The 21,856-nt window shown below is 40.6% G+C and overlaps 1 protein-coding gene across 4 annotated transcripts in view; it reads left to right on the top strand.

Moving 5' to 3' along the window:
* The window catches only part of LOC127644620 (zinc finger protein 521), a 201,369-nt gene that overhangs the window by 17,719 nt on the left and 161,794 nt on the right, over positions 1-21,856 (top strand). The gene's annotated exons all lie outside the window — the stretch shown is intronic.

Genomic DNA, 21,856 nt, shown 5'->3' with positions numbered 1-21,856 from the left:
TATTTTATTTTTTGTCAGTGATACAGCTAATTCAATTCCACATGTTCTTTCTACATTTAATTATTTTAGGTCACTCTCTGGTTATAAGGTTAACTGGAATAAATTGGTACTGATGTATTTAAATAACTCATCTTCTCAGTCTACTCTTCCTACATGCATACCAATAGTATCTAGTTTCAGGTATCTGGGAGTGGAGATTTTTCCTTCACTACACAATAGCTTTAAGAAATTTTCAAAGAATATATAATTGCATGGATATAGATCTGACTCATTGGTCTGCGCTACCATTATCCTTACTCATTTATTGGGGTTATTAATACAATTATCATTTAATTATTTTTAAACACTATTAAAAATCGTATTTTATCGAAATTACACAATGATGATTAATCGACTTTATATACATTACAGTTTTATCGTCTGTTAATGCTGATATTCTGTAAAGCTGCTTTGAAACGATGTGTGTTGTGAAAGGCGCTATACAAATAAAATTGACTTGACTTGACTTGACTCATTAAAATCGATGTTTTACCTCACAAAAATGTGATCTCTATGATGCTACTTCCGCCACCCACAGATTACTGGACTCAATTTCAAGCATTGGCTTCTAAGTTCATATGGAATGGCAAACCTCTTTGTGTAAAATCGACAACTATGCAGTGGATCAAGGATGCTAGTGGCCTCGCATTACTAAACTTTAAATTATATCATTGGGCATTTATTTTACGATCTCTTACAGTAAGGTTCAATCCTGGATCTCTCATTTATTGGCAACCAGTTGAACTCAATCTGACGCTACCTCATAGATCACAAGATGGGCCACTAATCGCAGGTCGGCCACTAATCGCAAGGTTGGTGGTTCGAATCCCGGCCCACACGACTCTACATGCTGAAGTGTCCTTGGGCAAGACACTGAACCCCAAGTTGCTCCCAATGGCAGGCTAGCTTACATACCTTACATGGCAGGCTAGCTTACATACCTTACATAGCAGCTCTGCCGCCATTGGTGTATGAATGTGTGTGTGTATGGGTGAATGAGACGCAGTGTAAAGCGCTTTGAACTCATGGACTCAAGATGGCGCCGAGTATGGCTGCTGCGTTGCGAGCTCCAATACAACACTGCGGTTTATTGTTTGTTTTGTTTACAGTTCTTTGTTTTTTTGTCTTGGATGTTGTCTGCCTTATTGTTTACGACAGACAAATGCTTTTGGACATTGGTTCTACAATTACACATTGAAAACCGGACTTTAAATTCCTCAACGCCGACCCGCTGTTTACAAACACACCGGCGGAGCCCTTTGTCTGGGCTGCTCGGCCGCGGAAACGCAGAAGGAAAAGGGGAAAAAGAGCCGGCGTTCTCATCAGAGTAAGACGTCGTGCAAATAGACCCCCGCTACCCAGTATACTACTGGCAAATGTTCAGTCTCTGGACAACAAGGTCTGCGAGCTGAGAGCGCGGATCTCTTTCCAACGAGAGACGAGAGATTGCTGTGGTATCTGCCTTACAGAAACCTGGCTGGCTGCGGAGATTCCAGACTCGGCCATCGAAATCACGGGCTTCTCCGTGCACCGAGCGGACAGAGCGAAAGACCTGGTGGTGTATGTTTTATGATCAACAAATCATGGTGTGATCAGAGGAACGTACATTTCATCAAGTCTTTCTGCTCTCCTGATCTGGAATATCTCATGCTTCTGTGTCGACCATTCTGGCTACCGAGGGAATTCACAGCGGTCATCATCACAGCTGTGTACATCCCCCCCACACATGTGTACATGTCCTGTCACTTCCAGGACAGCGGTGACACGCGGCGCATGTGGCAGGGCATCCAGGCCATCACCAACTACAGGACAACATCAGTTGCCTGTGACAAAGATGCCTCCCTTCCAGATGCGCTGAACGACTTCTACGCTCGGTTTGAAGTGCAGAACGACGTGATGGCGAGGAAGTCCACCCCTCCTCCCAACGACCAGGTGCTCTGTCTTACCACGGCAGATGTGAGGAAAACTCTACGTAGAGTCAACCCACGGAAGGCTGCTGGACAGACAACATTCCTGGCAGAGTGCTCAGAGGATGTGCAGATCAGCTAGCAGATGTTCTTACCGACATCTTCAACATCTCTCTGAGCAGCGCCGTTGTTCCAACGTGCTTCAAGGCCACCACCATCATCCCCATGCCAAAGAAGTCTTCAGTGTCCTGCCTCAACGACTACCGTCCCGTCGCACTTACACCCATCATCATGAAGTGCTTCGAGAGGCTCGTCATGAGGCAGATTAAGACCCAGCTGCCCCCTCACTAGACCCACTGCAGTTTGCGTATCGTTCAAACCGTTCAACGGACGATGCCATCACCACAACCCTCCATCTGGCCCTCACCCACCTAGACAATAAGGACTCATACGTTCGAATGCTGTTCATAGATTTCAGCTCAGCATTCAACACAATCATTCCCCAGCACCTGATTGGAAAGCTGAACCTGATGGGCCTGGACACCTCCCTCTGCAACTGGATCCTGGACTTCCTGACTGGGAGACCTCAGTCAGTCCGGATTGGGAACAGCATCTCCACCACCACCACGCTGAACACTGGGGCCCCCCAGGGCTGTGTGCTCAGTCCACTGCTGTTCACTCTGCTGACTCACGACTGTGCAGCAATGCACAGCTCGAGTCACATCATCAAGTTCGCCGATGACACGACCGTGGTGGGTCTCATCAGCAAGAACAACGAGTCGGCATACAGAGAGGAGGTGCAGCGGCTGACGAACTGGTGTAGAGCCAACAACCTGTCCCTGAATGTCGACAAAACAAAAGAGATGGTTGTTGACTTTAGGAGAGCACAAGGTGAACACACTCCGCTGAACATCGACGGCTCCTCTGTGGAGATCGTCAAAAGCACCAAATTCCTTGGTGTTCACTTGGCGGAGAACCTCACCTGGTCCCTCAACACCAGCTCTATCACCAAGAAAGCCCAGCAGCATCTCTACTTTCTTCGAAGGCTGAGGAAAGCACATCTCCCAACCCCCATCCTCACTACATTCTATAGAGGGACTATTGAGAGCATCCTGAGCAGCTGCATCACTGCCTGGTTTGGGACTTGCACCGTTTCGGACCGCAAAGCCCTGCAGAGGATAGTGAGGACAGCTGAGAAGATCATTGGGGTCTCTCTTCCCTCCATCAAAGACATTTACAAAAAACACTGTATCCATAAAGCAACCAGCATTGTGGACGACCCCACACACCCCTCACACAAACTCTTTACCCTCCTCCCGTCTGGCAAGAGGTACCGAAGCATTCGGGCCCTCACGGCCAGACTGTGTAACAGCTTCTTCCCCAAGCCATCAGACTCCTCAATACTCAGAGACTGGTTTGACACACACGTGTCCTGAGTTGCACTTTAATTACTGTCACTTTATAACTGTCTGCTACCTCAATAACTGCTATGTGCATAGAACATTATCTCATAGTATGTTATGTTTACATTTTAGAAACTGTCATCTTTTTGCACTACTGAGTACTGGTCGGCGCTGCACTGTCTATTGTCCTGTTCATTGTCAGAAATTTGTTGTACTGTCCTGTACTTTTTGCACATGTTTGCACGTGCACTTTATATAGGTATATATAGGTAGTTTATATAGGTATTTTATTTCGTTGTGTAGTCTCATGTGGTCCTATGTTGGTCCTTTGTTGTTTTTATGTAGCACCATGGTCCTGGAGGAATGTTGTCTCGTTTTGCTGTGTACTGTACTAACTGTATATGGTTGAAACGACAATAAAAACCACTTGACTTGACTATGTTGCTCGGACCTGCACACAAGAATTTCACCTACTGTTGCACTTGTGTACATGGTAGTATGACAATAAAGTGATTTGATTTGAAGGCGCTATAAAACTGCAGACCATTTACCATTAACTACATTTCCATCCAAGGATCTTTTGCGCAAAAAGTTTTATCAAAACAAAGCTGATGGAAACACACATTATCGCTAAAATGTCACAAATGTTGATATAATATTTTTCAGTTTAACTCAAGCACATACACTTTCGATACATCAAATGTCGCAAAAAAAAAATGGTTTGGAAACACTTTTTGTCGATAAAATTGGCATTAACGCAAAAACATAGTGTCACATGACAGAGTTTGCCCCAATCATTAGCCTGTGTTAATCATGACAACAGTATTGAAAGCCAATTTATTGTACTCGATTATGGATTGATCTTTACGGCATATAGATCTGATGCTGCAAACATGACACTTCCAGGAGTGCCAACACAAATACCTCGTGCACATTGAACAAATGAATGGCCACTGTTTGCGATTAATTTAATCGCAGTATCTATCCGTTTATTTATTAAAGTTTCTTTTCACCATTCAAAATAATAGACAGTCATGGAATTAGCCCACAGTACACAAAACATATAATTTCTGTGCATAAAGATGTTTTAAATTAAGAATAAATACACAAAACTAGGTGAAAAGCTTCAGCCTGCTTTTTTCTTTTTTTTTGGAACACAGCCCAATTCTATTAATTTAAAAAAATTTTTTTTAGACCTATATATGCCTTTTCTCAAACTACCCTGTTCTGTAGACGGATAAAGTCGGCTGAATGACGTTCAGTTTTCAAGACTATAAACTATCAGAACTATTTGTCCAATGCTGAGTTCACTTTCAGAAAACGAGCTTTTGAACATTTTAAAAACGTTAAAATATTTTCAACCTAACACTCTTTACCTCAGATCGCATTTATTGCTTCTTCAGAAAATTTTGATGATAATCGAGTTAAGTTGGTCTTAAATGTTGCTGGAGAAATATGTGGAACATAATGCAGTTGTGATGGCGATGCTTTTGATTAGATGAAAATATTGAATATCAGGAATGCATCATGTAAACCCTGATATTACACTGCATAATTTTTTTTCTTTAATATCTGTGCACGCTGCATATACACATCGATTGATGGTCCTTTTATTGAGACAGAAATTTTCAGCTTGAAAATTTGCCAGCTTTAACAGGGCCATGACGATCCGCTTTCGGGTCGGAAACAATATTACAGTCCTATCAGAAGGGCAACTGTTCCCTTTTGATTGCAATTCCTCCTCTTCTGATTGCTTTTATTTGTGCAATTAAAATTATATTAAACTGGCTAATTTTAATGAATTGTCTCAATACTCTCCCCATTTTACCAAAACTTCTGAGGAAAAAATTAGGGACATCTGGGAGGTGAATTAGCGATAAACACACATTTCTGAATGGAAACGGCTTCAGGGCAGATTTCTTTTGTGCTAAACCAATACTTAAGCGACAGTTTTTTTTTTAAGGCATGACGTCATCACGCACACCCTTTTTGTTGTTAAAATGCCATTTGAATGGAAACGAGCAAAGGCGGCAAATGTCGCAATTTTCTTTTTCGCATTTTCACTTTGTCGATAACAAAATAGCGTGAAAGGTGGATGGAAACTAGGCTAATGATTTTAAATGGCATACTCGCTCTCCGTTACACAATTATAATCTTCTCACGAATAACCAACCCTTTGTTTTCAGTGATAGAGGTATTCATGTTTTAGCTGACATATGGGGGAAAGATGGTTTTCAGATGTTTAATGACATGTGTACAGAATATAACTTTCCAAGGACCTTTTTTCTTATTTTATTTGCACTTCAGATATGCCTTGTGAGCTTATGGAGTTCCGTGGGGTACTACTATCCCTTCTCTCACATTGCACATAGTGCCAACAGAAAAAGTATGTACAAAGGTTTTGTTATCGTCTATATATTTGTTGTTTTTGGAAGCCTCCTATAAACAACTACCAATATTGGGCATCTGGCTTAGAGATGTATGTGGTGCAAGCACAGAAGCCAATAATGACAATATGGGGTAACCTAAGACATGTAAAAAAAAACCTAACCTACAATTAACCCATTACAAATTGGTTCACAGGATGTATCTAACCCCCAGGAAACATTATTTAATGAAACTATCCCCTTCTCCTAATTGTAATTTATGTTCCGGTGGCTCCGTAGGCACTTATAAGCACATGTTCTGTGACTGTCCTGAAGTAAATACATTTTGGGTACAGGTATCTGTGACTTTAAAGGACATTCTTGAGATTTATATATCATGCTGTCCTAAACCTTTGCTGTTAAATGATGACTCATCGAAAAGTTTTTCATTGCTTCAGAAAAGACTGTAATTCTCTGGGTTGACTGCAGCTAAGAAAATGCTTGCCTTAAGTTGGCAACCTCCACACTCTCTGCCCTGGTCACATTGGATGTACTCATTCTTGGACATTGTGAACATGGAATTATCAGTGGCCAGAATACTCGGAGCTACTCAAAAACTCGGTCAAGGACCATCTCCAAAATTAAGGAACTGCTGTAATTGATGTTTGTTATACATATATTTTTGTTATTAATTTAGCTTAAAAGTGTCATTCTATTGAATGGTCATGATACTGTTTTAATGTACGTATTATCAATAACTGCACCAAAACGTGGTATAGGGGGAGTCGGGGTGGGGAGAGGTAACATGGTCGGCGTGGGTGGGTTAGTGATAAAAAATGGTAAGACTGTTCAGAGTGTTATATTTTGATATTTGTACACTGAAACACATTTTACATCATTGTACATTTGAGTTAGCGCTGTTTTGGCGGCATGAGTGGGACCTACATACTATTAGGCAGGTGGTTTTAATGTTGTGGCTGATCGGGGCCCATCTATGCAGCATCGTGCCTGCCATAAAGTAATGGTGCCTGGTGATCATGATAGTGAAGGCCGTGGGCACCGAATGTGTGACCCAGGAAATGAGGGAACTGTCCTTTTGTTGAAGGCAAGATTAACATAAAAGGTAAAAATGGATTCTCCATCCGGCCCTCCTTTGGGGGAAGGAGTGGTGTGCTTACTAGCTCCTGTGACGCGGGTTCCCTGCTCACTGGGTCGCCTGTCTCGGGGGCACTTTGAAAACTTTCTTGGGTTCTTGACAGCCGGCCTACTGGGGCGGGCTGTGGCGGAGCTGGTGTTGCTGCCGCAGGGGGACGTCCTTGGCAACGAGCAGACGGGGTGCTCCCTTGAGGCACGCTGGGGCAAGATGTGTTGCATTGCCCCCGTCTGCTTTCTGACTGCTGAGAATTGCTGGCCAACATCCTCTACCTTGTCGCTGAATAGGCCAAACCTTGTAGATGGGGGCATCTGCATCTGCATATAGTGCCTGCTTGAGAGACCGCGCCGTGATCTTCATCGCCTAGAGGCCGAGGTCGGCTCCTGCAGCTCCTGCATCGATCTGTGGTCAGAACTACCCTCGTGCAGTTCTCTGTGCACCTCGGCTTGGTTCACTTGCAGGAGAGCTGTGGCGTGCTGGGCGGAGACTGGGTACGGGCAGTAAAAGGTGCCCACCATGAACGCGTGAGCTCATCATGCACTTCTAGGAAGGTACTGGGCGGAGCGCGGCCGTGAGCGGCGCTTGGGGCCCCGGAACCAATCATCGAACTGCGAGGGTTCAGGGGGGAGCGGAGGATTCCACTCCAGCCCGATGCTCACAGTCAGGCAAGCATGGCCGTCAGCTGCACATGGCGTCAGACTGAAGCAGCGCTCTCTCCGATGCTGTGATCGAAAGCTCATTCTCTTCGCTAGTCGTGAATGAGATTGCAAACTCGCCCTGAGATGAGCCAGCGGTCCCATCGCAGAACTCGCTGTGGCAAACAAGCATGCTGGGGAATGGGAGGTCTTCGGGCGTTTTCCCGACGGAGTGGCTCCCATTGAAATACACAAATTGCTCCCAGAGCTAACCGACACGGCCTCAAACCTGTAGATAGAAGGCTGGGGAAAGCCACGACCGCAATGTTGCCATAATCATGCTCTCGCAGTGAGAACATGACCCGTCCGCGAACCCTTTCCCATGTGGGCAGTGCCCAGCACGTGAGGCTGCAATCGTGGCCATCGGAAGACGAGAGGTAACGATTGCAACCAGGAAATATACACAAATGGAAAGGCATCTTTAAAATATGCTCTCTGTGAATGCCTCTCTTTTAGAAGGGAATTTTACTTTTTTAGGCTGCTGAAGTGCCCAGGGGCATTCTCTGCACTCAACCGATGCAAGAGGGAGAGAAGCCGCTGTAATGCACTGGGAATCCAACAGCTTTTGTAGAGGTGAATGGATCAGCGGAGGAATTAATCTTGCTGAAACACAACAGCTCGGCTCTGAAGAAAAATCTGAGTGGTTGCATTCCAGCTCCTTTTATACTCGTATGTCCGGGGGAGTGGCATGCAAATTCCTCTTGCCAATTCCCATTGGCCTTTTCTCAAAGATCAGAGGTGTTTGGGGCTCCCAAGAGTGACCCCTAGTGTCACTACATCGACACAACTTCAAGTATGTAACAGAAAGGAAACAACATCCAGCGTGTATTCCGATTCACAAACAAGTGACTTATGAACCGATTCTTTTTAGTGAATCAAAAGAGACAGTGCATCCAGTGTTGTCAAAAATGCCTCTTATTAACCGGTTCTTTTAATTAATGGTTAAAAAAATCACAAACTGACTGACTAATTTTACTTATACCAAGCTGTTTTTAAAGATTCATATGTTCAACAATATATTTTTATAAAAAGCATTAAAACGTCACATTTCTCAGTGACTAATCAGAGTATTGACAAGTAGCATTTAAACAGGATTGAAGAGGTTTGCCCATATCATGTAAACATCTAAATCTAATTATTCCTTATACTCTAATTATTGCAATAATCAGAGTACTGGTGTACATGTAAATGTAACCAATATGAGGGTGATCATGTTGTAGTTTAAAATAACTAAAACAATTCCAACATTTCAAAATGTACCTGCTACTTTCCCCATGGAAGACTGCCTGTCTGCAAACAGGGTATTCAATTACAAAATTAAAACAACTGTGTAAAAACCATGAATAAACATACATTTATGTTTACCTTTTTCTTTTCATCTTCGATTGGTTGTTGGCTGTTACTTATCGAAAAGATGTGCATGTACAGAACTCTTGATTTCTCTAACCAAGATTTTTTTTTTTTAATAAATGATAATGGCATGGACGGCAGTGGTGATGAGACCTTATTGCACGATTGAATAGATTTTATTTTTCCGAATAATGAAAGTTGATTCAACATTATGGGTCTCGGTCCTCAGAAAACGTAACCCTGTGCCTATTACCAGTATTTGTATTCCTAACTATAATTAAAAATGCACTTTATTTAGAGTCTTCATTTTGTGGCTATTGATTATTACGTTTTATCTACAAATGCTTTTCTTAACACCTACACTAAAAAAATTAAAATAATTTCACCTTAAGAATTAGGCATTTAATTTAAATAAAACGTATTTAAAAAGGTAAAAAATAAACTTAATGTGTTTAAATTATGTCAGTGCAATATGTATCATCAATACAAGGAGAACCTATTAAAAATACTTAAGCATATTTGAATATTGCACTAAACCTTTAAAGTGTGCAGTGCACATGCGTCAAGGAGCAAGAGTGATGATTGATCATTTTTGATGACACCAGGTGTTAACAAACTGAGTTTACTGAAGGAAAAAGGGAGGGACAACAAGAACAAGAAAAAAATATAATAAACCAGCAGACACCACAATAATTGAATCTGTCTTACATTCACATATGTTCTTGGAAAACAATATGTTCATATGTCATGTTAGGATTCTCAAGAAATTTGGAAATATTTAGTTTTCATTTGTGTACAAATGTTGTTTATTGAGAATTAATAGAGGATAATCTTAATTTTGTGTTGCTGATGTCGTTTTAGTTTCATTTGATGTCACCATTATGGTAATTAGTGTTATCTATGGTTAGACACTTGAAATTTGATTACATTCATTGGAATATACTTAAATTGAATACTCATATAGAAGCATAAATGACAAGTTGGTGGCTACTTTATAGTGATGGTCTGGGCTAATTTAAGAGTTTGTTAGCTAGGCTGATGTTAGATGTCAGACTGGAGAGCTGATGAGATTACACTTTACTGCCCTGACCTCCCGTATACTGGACTTAAAGAGTGTTCTGTCTGTACTGTTGCTTTATATGAAAGACATCGACTTTGTACATGGCAAGTAACTCTATTTCCATTAGATGAAACAATAATTGAACGATTTTAACATAATTCTGCCAGATTGAGCATTTGTTTTTCCAAGGCATCATTGTGCAGTCTCAGTCAGTGGCAGTGCCCAGTGGGGAGGTCCCGTCTCCTCTGTGCCAGGAAAGGAGAGGGCAGATAGTGGACGTCTAATGAAGATGGCAGTGGTAGAACTTAAGTCCTTTCTCATAGAACAGGTGGGAATCTTTGTTCTCCTCCTGCAGCTAAAATTAATTTATGTTTTTACACCTGGCATACAGGAGGCACATTTCCTGTTGAACGGGTTGGAAATGAATGTCAATATGTGATGGAAATAAGGCAGAAGCAAAGTGTGAATATGGGGAACTTTTAAAAGAAGTCGATAAATAATAATAATAAATAATATTTTAATATTCTGAATTAACTCATTTGCTGATTAGTGGAGTATGCCATGACCTGCACTGGGTGTGTCAAATAAGGGAGACAACCAAAATCTACAGTGCTGACATGGATCCTGGAACACCTTTGATATAGGATGACAAAATAAAAACTAAAATACTTGAGGGAATACAAAACAAAACACACACAGAAATGTCCAAAGCTTTCAAGCTCCAAAATGGACATAAAGGCAGTATAAAGTTAATCCATTTGATTTGAGTGGTTTATACCATGTATTCAGGAGTGATGCAATCATTTTTGTGAGAACAGACCACAATGTAACTCCTTGTTCACTATAAATCTTGACATCTGGAGTATCCTTGGCGCGTTCATGAGAGAAGCTCGATTACACTTCCTCGCAATTGATGCATGCACAGAACATTCGATTGTGCATGTTTTATGTGCGAGGAAGTGTAATCAAGCTTCTTGATTATGGACGCACCAAGGAGATTGCAGATGTCATGATTTATAATGAAAAATGAGTTTGATTTTGGTCTGTTCTTATCCAAAACCGATTTTAAGGAGACTGCATATGAGTGCAATACCCTCACTGAATTTCAGGTCTGTGTATGTGAGCTGTGGTGTTTCAGTAGATGAATGTCACCTGATATGCGATGTGGTGTTCAGTGTGGCTCTGAGGAGGTGAGCAGTAATCAGGTCATGAGTTAGTCCAGAGGATCTGATGTTTAATTTGTCTCATGTAAAGGTCAGTTCTCATGTGTGTTTATTTTAAAGCTCATATGGATGATGGTACTTGAACCGTAGGGCCTTGTCAGCTGTCAACACTACAGGGGCACAACATTTATCATAAGACTAATGCTGCTCTCCAAAATCTTTAGTGTATTTGTGAAAATATATATTTCGAGGAGAATAGTTGAACTGTTAAAACATTTCAAGTTTAAAAGTTGTCTTTTGGATTTCAGAAAACAAGGCTCAAAAGACCAGAAAAAAAAGATGTATTTAAGCTAAATAAAAAAAAAAGAATTTTCAATCATACTGTTTTTTTAAGAAGTTTATTTCAGAATCTGAATCTGAAAAAGAATAATTTTTTTCCAGCATGACATGCTCACATTCTCTCAAACATGTGCTCTTTTGGCTAGTGGAGATAATGAGTTTCTTACTTGTAATTGTGAGTGCAATTTCCAGTCAGCAGCAGTCTTAATCTTAATCTCTCTCTCTAAAGGAATGCTGTTGGTTTAATCTTGTGTTGCATTTGTAGTTCGTATTATCTGACTGCCGTTAGCAGTCTAACACAGTCTTAAAGCGACACAATAAAATCCCAGAGACAAGCAATCTATCTGTCCACACTAACTTTGACACTGCTGTCCAACACGGTGCAGATCTTTTACACCTAAATGACAAAGAAAATCATAAATCAGAACAGTCAGGTTAACAGTCTGTTTATTGAATTTAAATCCTTTTGTGTCTGAAGCCTCTATGGACTTGCACTTTATTCAGCAATCTCCAAAGAAAAAAAAAACTACATTTCACAGTGTCAAGTTACTCAATGAATTCATCCTAATTCAATCTTGTTTATGTTCACGCGGTTCTGTTGTTATTTTGGCTAGCTCCAATTGACAGGGAATCACACTTCATTACAAAGCATTCATCTGATTCAGTTGTGTACAATTGAGTGCTCTAATCTTAAAGGGAGAAAAAGCATTGTTTACCCTTTTGCAAAGGTATGGTACAAACAATGCTTACCCTTTTGCAAGGAGAGTCTATTTGCACAAACATATCACAGGGTTATTTATTTGTAACATTCTCATTTCTGTCTGCTTTTTCAGATTTCTTCTTCACCTTCTGAAGTCCCGATGTATTGTTCTGAGTTTATTTAATGGTTCGTAATTTCTTTATTTGGAAATGTAGTTTTTAAATTGGGTTCTAATTTACTTGTGGGGTAATCTCCTGCTGTCTTCTGGCAGGAACTGGTGGTTCGAGCAAGAATCTTTTTCATCTTTGCTCTTCTGCTTGCTTAACTTCATGTTGCACTGTTCTGCTTTGTGCTGTTAAGTGGAAAAGGATATGAGTGATTATATTAGAATTGAATATGTGTGTGTGAGGACAGATGAGAAGATCAATATGCTTAATACATGGCTGGAGGAATGAGAGAAGAAAGAAATCACTTATTCATTGCATTTACTGTAATGAAAAAGCAACATGGTTTTTACAATAATATCGTACATCAGATTTCACAGGAAAATCCTCTGAATATGTATGTATATTTATACATTTCACAGAAAAGATTCCCGTCATGTCACATTTTCATTTAAATTACTTATACTGATAATTCACCCAAAAAATTGTGTTATCATTTACTCACCCTGTATGCTTTCTTTCTTCCGTGGAGCACAACAGGATATTTTTGCATACAATGAAAGTGATAACATGATAAAAAATTATAATGAAAAAAGAAGTTTGTTAGTTGCTTAAACTGCAGAACAGCACATGACGTGACAAAGTTGTTCTTTAGAGATCTGCACACCTTTGTCTTTTTGCATAGAATTTATCTGCAAACAGTGGAAGGTTTCAGAACGAGGCATTATGACAAGCTGTAACTGAGTTTAAGAAGATTATTATCTCTCATTGAGCTCAGTAATATCCATTGACTGTCTGCAGTGATGAGCTGCACTGTTGTGTGAAATGCTCATGTGATTTCCAGCAGAAAGCTCCAATCCTTCTCTAGTATTGATCTGTCTCACTGCAGTGCTCATCAATGGCAGCATCTCTAGAGAATTCTCTTTGTTAAAGTTCAAACCTGCTTCGCAGACGCTAGACTGAAAAAAATATATCTTAAAATAAAATAATGGACAGTTTGGTGGTGTAGTGGTGACTGAAGAGGTGGGCAAACTACTCTTATTTGTTTAAAAAGAAAAATATAATAATAAAAGTAATAAATGAAAATCCAATTCCGGCTGAAATTAATGTTCTGACTCGTTGCTCATCTGAGTCAGACTGTCTGGCTTGCGTGTTCCTTTAGGGAAGCACTCTAGGTGCTTACAGAGAATCTCTGTACACCTATTAGAAAATAAAAATAGCACTATTGATTTGAAAAATGTTGCGGCATGGCCTCAGTATTTATAAAAGTTATGTGTAAATTAACTGTTAAGTCCTCTTATTAATTTTGTGTTACCAAGGCAGATCTAAATTAGCACATTTTTGAGTGTTTATGTGAGTGCTTGCATTTCCCACCTGTCTAGAAGATTTTTGACTTGCCTTTAGTTTGGGTATGTGTTTTTTGTGAAAATGGGAATTTGATCTTTGTACCTATCCAGTGCCAGAATTAATAAATAATTACATTTGAGGACATTTAAAAGATGATGGTAACAAAATGTGATGATAACAAATGTGAAATCCAAAAACTAAACATGAACTTGACATGACATTACATGAACTAGGCTTGGCTTGGCTTGGCTTGGCTACAACAAAGTTAAATACACAATACCTGACAAGAGACAATGGCAAACATGAGGGCTTAAATACACAGACATGGGTAACAAGACAACCAATGAACAGACAGAACTATAAACAAGATAACAAGACTAGTAAACTTAAACCAGTGACAAACTAGAACTGATAATGAGTAACAAGACAATAATCCAGTGAAAACAAGACACATGGACATGGAGGGAAACAGGATGATCACGTGACCGGGGAACCACATGACATGAACACAAAACATGAGCAAAAACATATCTAGACGTGACAGTGATGGGCAGTAGCTTCACAACAAATCTACTATATTTCTCTGTAGAGAGGTGGGAGCTTTGCTAGTATTTACATCAATAAGCTGCTCATTAGCAAAGCTATTTTATTGATTAGATTGTGGAGTGATGTTGACAAAAGCTATAACGCAACATCATGCCGTGTACCAGGTGTTTACTGTTGGCAGTTTATAATCAAAACTAAAGATATCCTATTCACAACTGAATCATTCTTTTGAGTTGGTTCTTTACAAGAAATTGTTCAAATGAGTTTGAATTGGTTCAAGATGAATTTGAATGACTAAATGACGAGTTCACGCATGGTCTGCTGAATCATATCGAATCAATACACTAATACATTAAAACACACACTGTAAAATATTGCCAGGAATTTACAAGATTTAGGCTACCTGTAATTTCATACAATAAAATACTGTATTCAGAATTTTACTGTCAAATCAATGCAGGCTAGTTCAATTTCTGTTATAACACAATAAATTACAGTAAAAAAAAAAAACAATTACAGTATCGCACTGCGTTGTAGGATCATAGTGTTTCATTTAAAGTCACCATTATGGTGTTTAGTGTTTCCTTTGGATGAGAACTTTGTTCATTATTCCTTTTTAATTAATTTTTTTTTCAGCTGGTGCAAAACACAAATTTGATGCATTGTGATGTATGGAGAAAATGTATTTAATGACCAGGGGGCGTGTGTAGCTCAGTGAGTATTAACACTGACTACATCCCTGAAGTTGCGAGTTCGAATTCAGGGTGTGCTGAGTGACTCCAGCCAGGTCTCCTCGTGGTGGTGATTACTTGTTTTCGCTCTCAATGGGGCGCATAGTAAATTGTGCGTAGATCGCGGAGAACAGCATGAGCCTCCACATGCTGTGAGTCTCCGCAGTGTCATGCACAATGAGCCATGTGATAAGATGCATGGATTGACTGTCTCAGAAGTGGAGGCAACTGAGACTTGTCCTCCGCCACTCGGATTGTGGCAAGTAATCGTGCCACCACGAGGATTATTAAGGATATATTAAGTAGTGGGAATATATATATATATATATATATATATATATATATATATATATAAAATAAATACTATCATTTGAAATATAAAACAAGGTAGGCATGTTTGCAAGCAGGAAGCTCTAATCAGTAAGTAACTGGGTTTATTTGACAGATAATTCTGAATGGACCCAAGAAATGGGTAAAGATCAGTATTCGGGAGAGGGCTCCCTCTGGTATTTGGTAGGATGGGTAACAACCTTAGATGTTAGACAACCCCCCCACTACAAACAACTCCTGGTGTTCTTCTGCTGAGATTCCCCTTTGGTCATGGTGCTGGCCGATTAGGATGGGCTTGGTGAACTCTTGGATCAGGGAAGGGTCCAGTATGTGCTTGGTGGCTACCCACCAAATATTGCATCTGGTTCCCTCGTCACCTTGAGTCCATGATCTCTTGGACGATAAACGCTGGTGCTCCATCAGGCGGAGGCTTGAGATTTGTGATTCCAGGGCCAGACGCCAGGTTGACCGGTTTCAGCTGGACACATGGAATGAAAGGGAGATGCTGTAGTTAGCAGGAAGCTGTAATCAGTAAGTATCTGGGTTTATTTGACAGATAAGTCTGAATGGACCCACAGGGTAGCAGGGTAACCGCAGCTTGAGATCCCTTGTGGATAACCAGACCCTCTGCCCAGGCTGATAGTTGGGGTGAGGGTGCCTCCGCCAGTCAGCCTGAAAGCATTGCGCTCAGACTGCTTGCTGTAGCCGAACATGTGTGCTGTCCCACACCCTCTCACTTCGCCTAATCTAATTTTCCTCCGCTGGCACTGTAGATGGTTCTCCTGACCAAGGGCACATCGGAAGGGGGTTAGCACCGTAGAGGTAGGATTGAGGGAATTCTGTGCGTATTCGGCCCAGGGAAAGAAGTTGCTCCACTTCTCCTGTTCTCAGCTACAGTAGCTCTGAAGATATCTGCTAATCTCATGGTTTAATCGTTCCGCCTGTCTGTTGGTTTGGGGGTGATAGCCTGAGGTGAGACTCACATTGATGTCCAGTTGCTTACAGAACGCCTGCCAAACTGAGAACCTTGATTGGACACGATGTCTTCTAGTAATCCATAGACTCTGAATACTTTGTGGAATAGAGCATTAGTAGTTTCCATAGCCGTGGGTAAAGCCTTGAGAGGGACTACATGATTTGAAAATCAGTCGACAATTAACAGTATGGTGGTGCATCTGTTGGATTTTGGCATGTCGGTGACAAAATCGATGGACAGGTGGGATCATGATCCTTGGGGGTATTGGCAGTGGTGGGAGTAATTCCATAGGCAGTTACCTGGGGGTCTTACATTTTGCACACACTTGACAAGACTTCAAATAATTAGTAACATCACAAAATACAGATGGGCACCAGAAGGAATTACACACCAGAGTGATTGTTCTTTGGATGCCAGGGTGTCCTGTGCTCAATGAAGTGTGGACCCATTGGATAGTTCACAGACGTAGAGCTTGTGGTACAAAGTACTTGGTTGGGGGGCAGTCAGGTGGTGACAGTTCGTGCTGATGTGCTCATTGTATTTCTTCCATGATATCCCACCTAATCGGTGCAGTGATGACAGATGATGGTAAGATTGATCCAGGATGAGGTTGGATGTGGCGTGGATCATGCCTTCTTCAAAGTGCATCTGCTTTGCTATTCTTGCTGCCATGGCGGTAAGTGACAGTAAACTTGAACCTGGTGAAGAACAATGACCAATGGGCTTGACGTGGTCTCTTGGCTGCCTTGATGTATTCAAGGTCCTTGTGATCAGTGTTAACTTGGAACGGGTGGACTGCCCCTCTAAACAGTGATGCCACTCTTCAAGTGCTGCCTTCATGGAAAATAATTCCTTGTTCCCGACATCATAGTTTCGTTAAGCAGAATTAAAATCTCTGGAGGGTAAAACTTGCCTGAGGTTTCATGACATTGTCGGATTGGAGTGGTCCTGTCACAATCAGAGACATCTACTTCAACGATGAAAGGAAGATTGGGGTCAGGGTCTTTCAGTATAGGAGGAGCGGTCATGAAGCTTGATTTGAGGGAGACAAAGGCTTGGTATGCGGCATCGTTACATGTCAACTTGTTGGGTTTTCCCTAGAGCAATGATGTGAGTGGTGCTCTAATGATACTGTAGTTTCTGATGAAGCAGCGGTAGAAATTGCCAAAGCCCAGAAACCGCTGTAGTTCTTTTGAATGTGAAAGTTCGAGGCCATTCAGTAACTGTTGTGATGCTAGAGACATCCATTTCTACACCTTGGTGGCTGATGTAACCTCGGAACATGGAATGGGAGATATGAAACTCATATTTTTCTGCCTTGACAAATAGCTGGTGTTCCTGGAGATGTGATAGGATGGTCCTGACATGCTGGATATGTTGTTCCTTGTTTTGGGAGTAGATGAGGTTGTCATCAATGTAGGCCCAACACATTAAGTCTCTGAAAATCTCATTGACAAAAGAATGGAAAACAGAGGGGGCGTTAGCATGTCCATACGGCATGACCAGATATTCATAATGACCCCTGGTGGTGATGAATGCAGTTTTCCACTCATCTTCTCTGATTCTGATGAGGTTATATGCACTTCTTAGAGATCAAGCTTAGTATAAATCTTAGCCTTACAGATTTGTTCAAGGGCTGAGGGGATAAGTGTCAGTGGGTAACGGTATTTCAAGGTGACAGACTTCAGACCTCGATACATGGATGTAGACCTCCATCCTTTTTCTTCACGAAGAAAAAACTTGCAACTGCAAGTTTCCATAGCTAGGGTCTCTGTGAGTGACAAAGGATAAGCTTTGCTTCTCGGTGGAGCTGTATTAGACAGACGTTCAATGGCACAGTCCTATGGACGGTGAGGAGGAAGTTGAGTAGCTTTGACTTTTCTAAAAACTTTTGAATTCCGCATACCCCTCGGTTACTGTTTAGAATTCAGGGCTTTCAATGCTGGTGGTAAGAAAAGGAATGGAGACAATGATCATGACAGAAATTTGACCATTGCGTGAGCTCACCCTGGTTCCAAGATATAGAAGGGTTGTGGATGGCCAGCCAAGGATGACCCAGGATAAGAGTGTGATTGGGTGAGATTATGACATATTGTGAAATGTTCTCCACATGATATGGTCCAATCTTGATGGTTATGTTAACATTCTGGTGGGTTATACCAGTACCAATTGGAGCGTTGCCAACTGTGGTGATACTAATTGTTGGAATGCACTGAATGGTGGGTATACAGAGTTCTTGTATGATCTCTTGAATTATGAGATTCACAGCAGCCCCAGAATCCACTGAAGCTGTAAAATATTTTATATGATCACCAATGGGGATATCTACAGGCAACAAAAAACTGTGAAGGATAGATGATACAAAGTTTGTGGTACTCCCTTTCAGCTTTGATTTATGGGAACTTGATTTCTTGTGTGGGCATGCAGCATTGAGATGACCTGGTTCACCACAATAATAGCAAAGTTTTTCATTACATCAACGTTGGTGTTCCTCCATAGAAACACGGGCGTAAACAATTTGCTTAGGTTCGGGTGATTGAGTTGATGCTTGTGCCTGTACTAAGACTGTAGGCTAGAAGCGGTGTGAACCTGGGGCCGTGGAGAATAATGAAGCAGGTTAGCCATCTTGATAGCCATTGTAATTAATTCTGACAGAGTAGAACCCTCACACTTGTATGTCTGTTCCGCCTTGAGTTCTTGGTGAAGCCCCTTGCGGAAAACAGTTTTCAGAGCGACATCGTTCCACCGATTTTGAGCCGCTAGGGTCCTGAACAGAATTGCGTAGTCTGCTTCAGATCGATGGCCCTTGTGCAAATTAAGCAGCTGAACAGAGATACAGTATCTTGACCACCCACTGGATACTCGAAGACTTTGTGGATCTGTTGAACAAAGTAGTCATACGAGGTCTAGATTTTAGGATCTTTGTCCCAGCGGCGGACCAATCGAGTGCTTTACCGGTAAGCAGAGACATCATAAAGGTACATTTCTTGGCATCTTGATAAAATGATTCAGGTTGGTTAGAGAAATAGACTTTACACTGTCACAAAAAACCCCAGCATTTCTCAGCATAACCCTCAAACTTGACAGGAAGAGCAATGCTTACCGGTTTAGCATGGGGAGCTGGCAGTGAGAGAATTTAGCGAGTCAGATATTTGTTAGCGGCTCATAGGTTGTTCAGCTGGTCTTGATAACCTTTTAAAACCTTGCACTGGTGTGCAAATGCACCCTGGAGCTGTGAGACTTCTGCTGATCCATGGTAGGCAAAGTATTCTGTAACGAACTGGCCATGGAGATGGTGTTATGATCCATGTGCAGGAAGTTTATTAAAAGAGACACAAGCAAAAAATCCAAAACAGCAGGCTGAGAGATGAATCCAATAAACCAAATTGAGAGTCCAACCAGGCAAACAAAACAAAGGGTAATCAAAAACCAGAAAAACAGGCAGTGGTCATAACATGAATCAAAAAACAATGGCAATGGAAAAATGCTCTGTAAAGCAGGGTAAATTGGCAATACTTTGCAATGAACAATGGAACTGCATGGCTATATATATATATATATATATATATATATATATATATATATATACTGTACATGTGGTAAACAGGAAACGAGCAGTGAAGAAATTGGTGAAGATCAGTATTCAGGAGAGGGCTCTCTCTGGTGGTTAGTAGGATTGGTAACAACCTCAGATTTTATAATACCACATTTACGGCAGAAGCAAATGGCATTGCATGTTGTTTTGATTGGTCAGTTTACTAATGAGAGGTGCCTCTATGCTGGCAGCCTCCTCCAGCATTTATGTAATGATTAAAAACTGTCTGGTCTAACTAAACATTGTTTATTTACATATTATTTAATAAAATGCACATTTTTACATGATATGCATCTGAGTTATGCACATTAGTATTGTAGGTACATTATAAAACAATTGTTAATTTCATCACTTTAGTGATGTTTATTTTGAATACATTTCTGTGGTGACTCCTTGCCTCCTTTGATGGACCATCAGTGTATATAATATAAAATATTATTACTATCAAATGACTGCTTATTCTAACTCTGGTGTAAAAGTCACAAATGAGTGAGAAATGTACAACGTTCAAATCCCGAAGGAGCATACTCCAAGAAACTTCTGTAAAACTTGATGTAAAATCATATTAATTGATAGTCTATGAATTCCATTTTAAGAGTGTTGTCCATCATTCAAAAGGTGATGCAGGCAGAGTGAGGTGCATCATAGTTCAGCAGGTCATTTTGGTGAGGTCCATCATAAGTCCATGGTTCAGGCAGTGGCACATGAAGTATCCCATGTCTTACGGATAGAGTTGGCATCACTTCATCCTCTGAAGTCCATCGCAGTAGGCTGAGGTGATGTCTGGCTGGCACAGAATACAGTTAGTCATCATCACTCAGTGACATGGAGCATTGGTATTCGGACATCAAGCAGGACCGGAGCTGGATGTAATGGGCTCTGTTAACCTCAGGATATGTTGAGACAGGTAAACAAATAGAATAATATTACCATAGATGCCATTCAGCTTAAAGAATTTTGACATCATTGAACTGTAAGTTTTCCTTGCTACAGTTGTGCTCTTAAGACAATGATCTCAACTTTCCTTTGGATAGGTGCCACATCCCTGGATCTCAGGAGGATAGACTCTAGGTTTTTTCAGGGGGGAAGGAACTGGCTGGTTAGCAGATCCCTGTTAGCCCCTGATAGTAGATGCTGGAATGACACCTTCTGCTGCTTGTTTCCCCACTGATGGCCATTCAAAAACTACCATGTTTTCTAATGAAATAATTTGATCACAAATATTTCATTACGTTGCAGTACTACATTTTTTCCAGTGACCATATTTTTTACATTAATAGGGTCACTAATAGTACAGTGATGTTAATAGTATTCATCTTATACTATTAATGTCACAGCTCATGCTCATTTATAGTTTTAATTAAACATTTTCATTTCAGTAGTAGTAGCAGCCTATTACAATTCAAGGAGCTCTTAAATACTATTAAAAGTACATTTTCTAAAATAGTTTGTATATTAGTAGTATTTACAATAATGCACGCCTGATGTGAATGATCATTACAGTGGGACAGTGATACGGGTGGCAAAAGGTTAATTAGCATAAACATGATAGTGGTTGTCAGGACTGGATGATTTCTATGTTAATTTTAGTTTGATTTTCCATTCATCTTGAAGTAAAAAATTGTTTTTTAATTCGAAATGTTCTAGAAGCGTTGATGATCAAAAATAACTTGTATATCCAATGTATACATGAAATGCAGCTACATATTTATGTTAATAAACCAACTTTGGTTTATTAATGGACCATGTACGTCAGCCACCCCCGAAGACAATTGTTCACCCAATGTTTCAGGAATTGGAATCTCTGACATGCCAGTTTTGACATAATTTAAAAAGAACTAAAATGGCAATGGGCTTAACAGTTTAAGGGAGTTTTCTATTTTAAAATATTTCTGTTTGATATGCTATTTATCCAGTGTTACCTGGAGCATTGTTTTGTTCTTCAACATTTTGCAAGAACATGGTGAATTAGTGTAGTGATGAAATATTTTA

The sequence above is a fragment of the Xyrauchen texanus genome, chromosome 6 (genome assembly GCF_025860055.1).
Source record: "Xyrauchen texanus isolate HMW12.3.18 chromosome 6, RBS_HiC_50CHRs, whole genome shotgun sequence".
NCBI lineage: Eukaryota > Metazoa > Chordata > Actinopteri > Cypriniformes > Catostomidae > Xyrauchen > Xyrauchen texanus.
The sequence above is the reverse complement of the archived record's forward strand: the minus strand, read 5'-3'. Positions and strand labels throughout refer to the sequence as shown.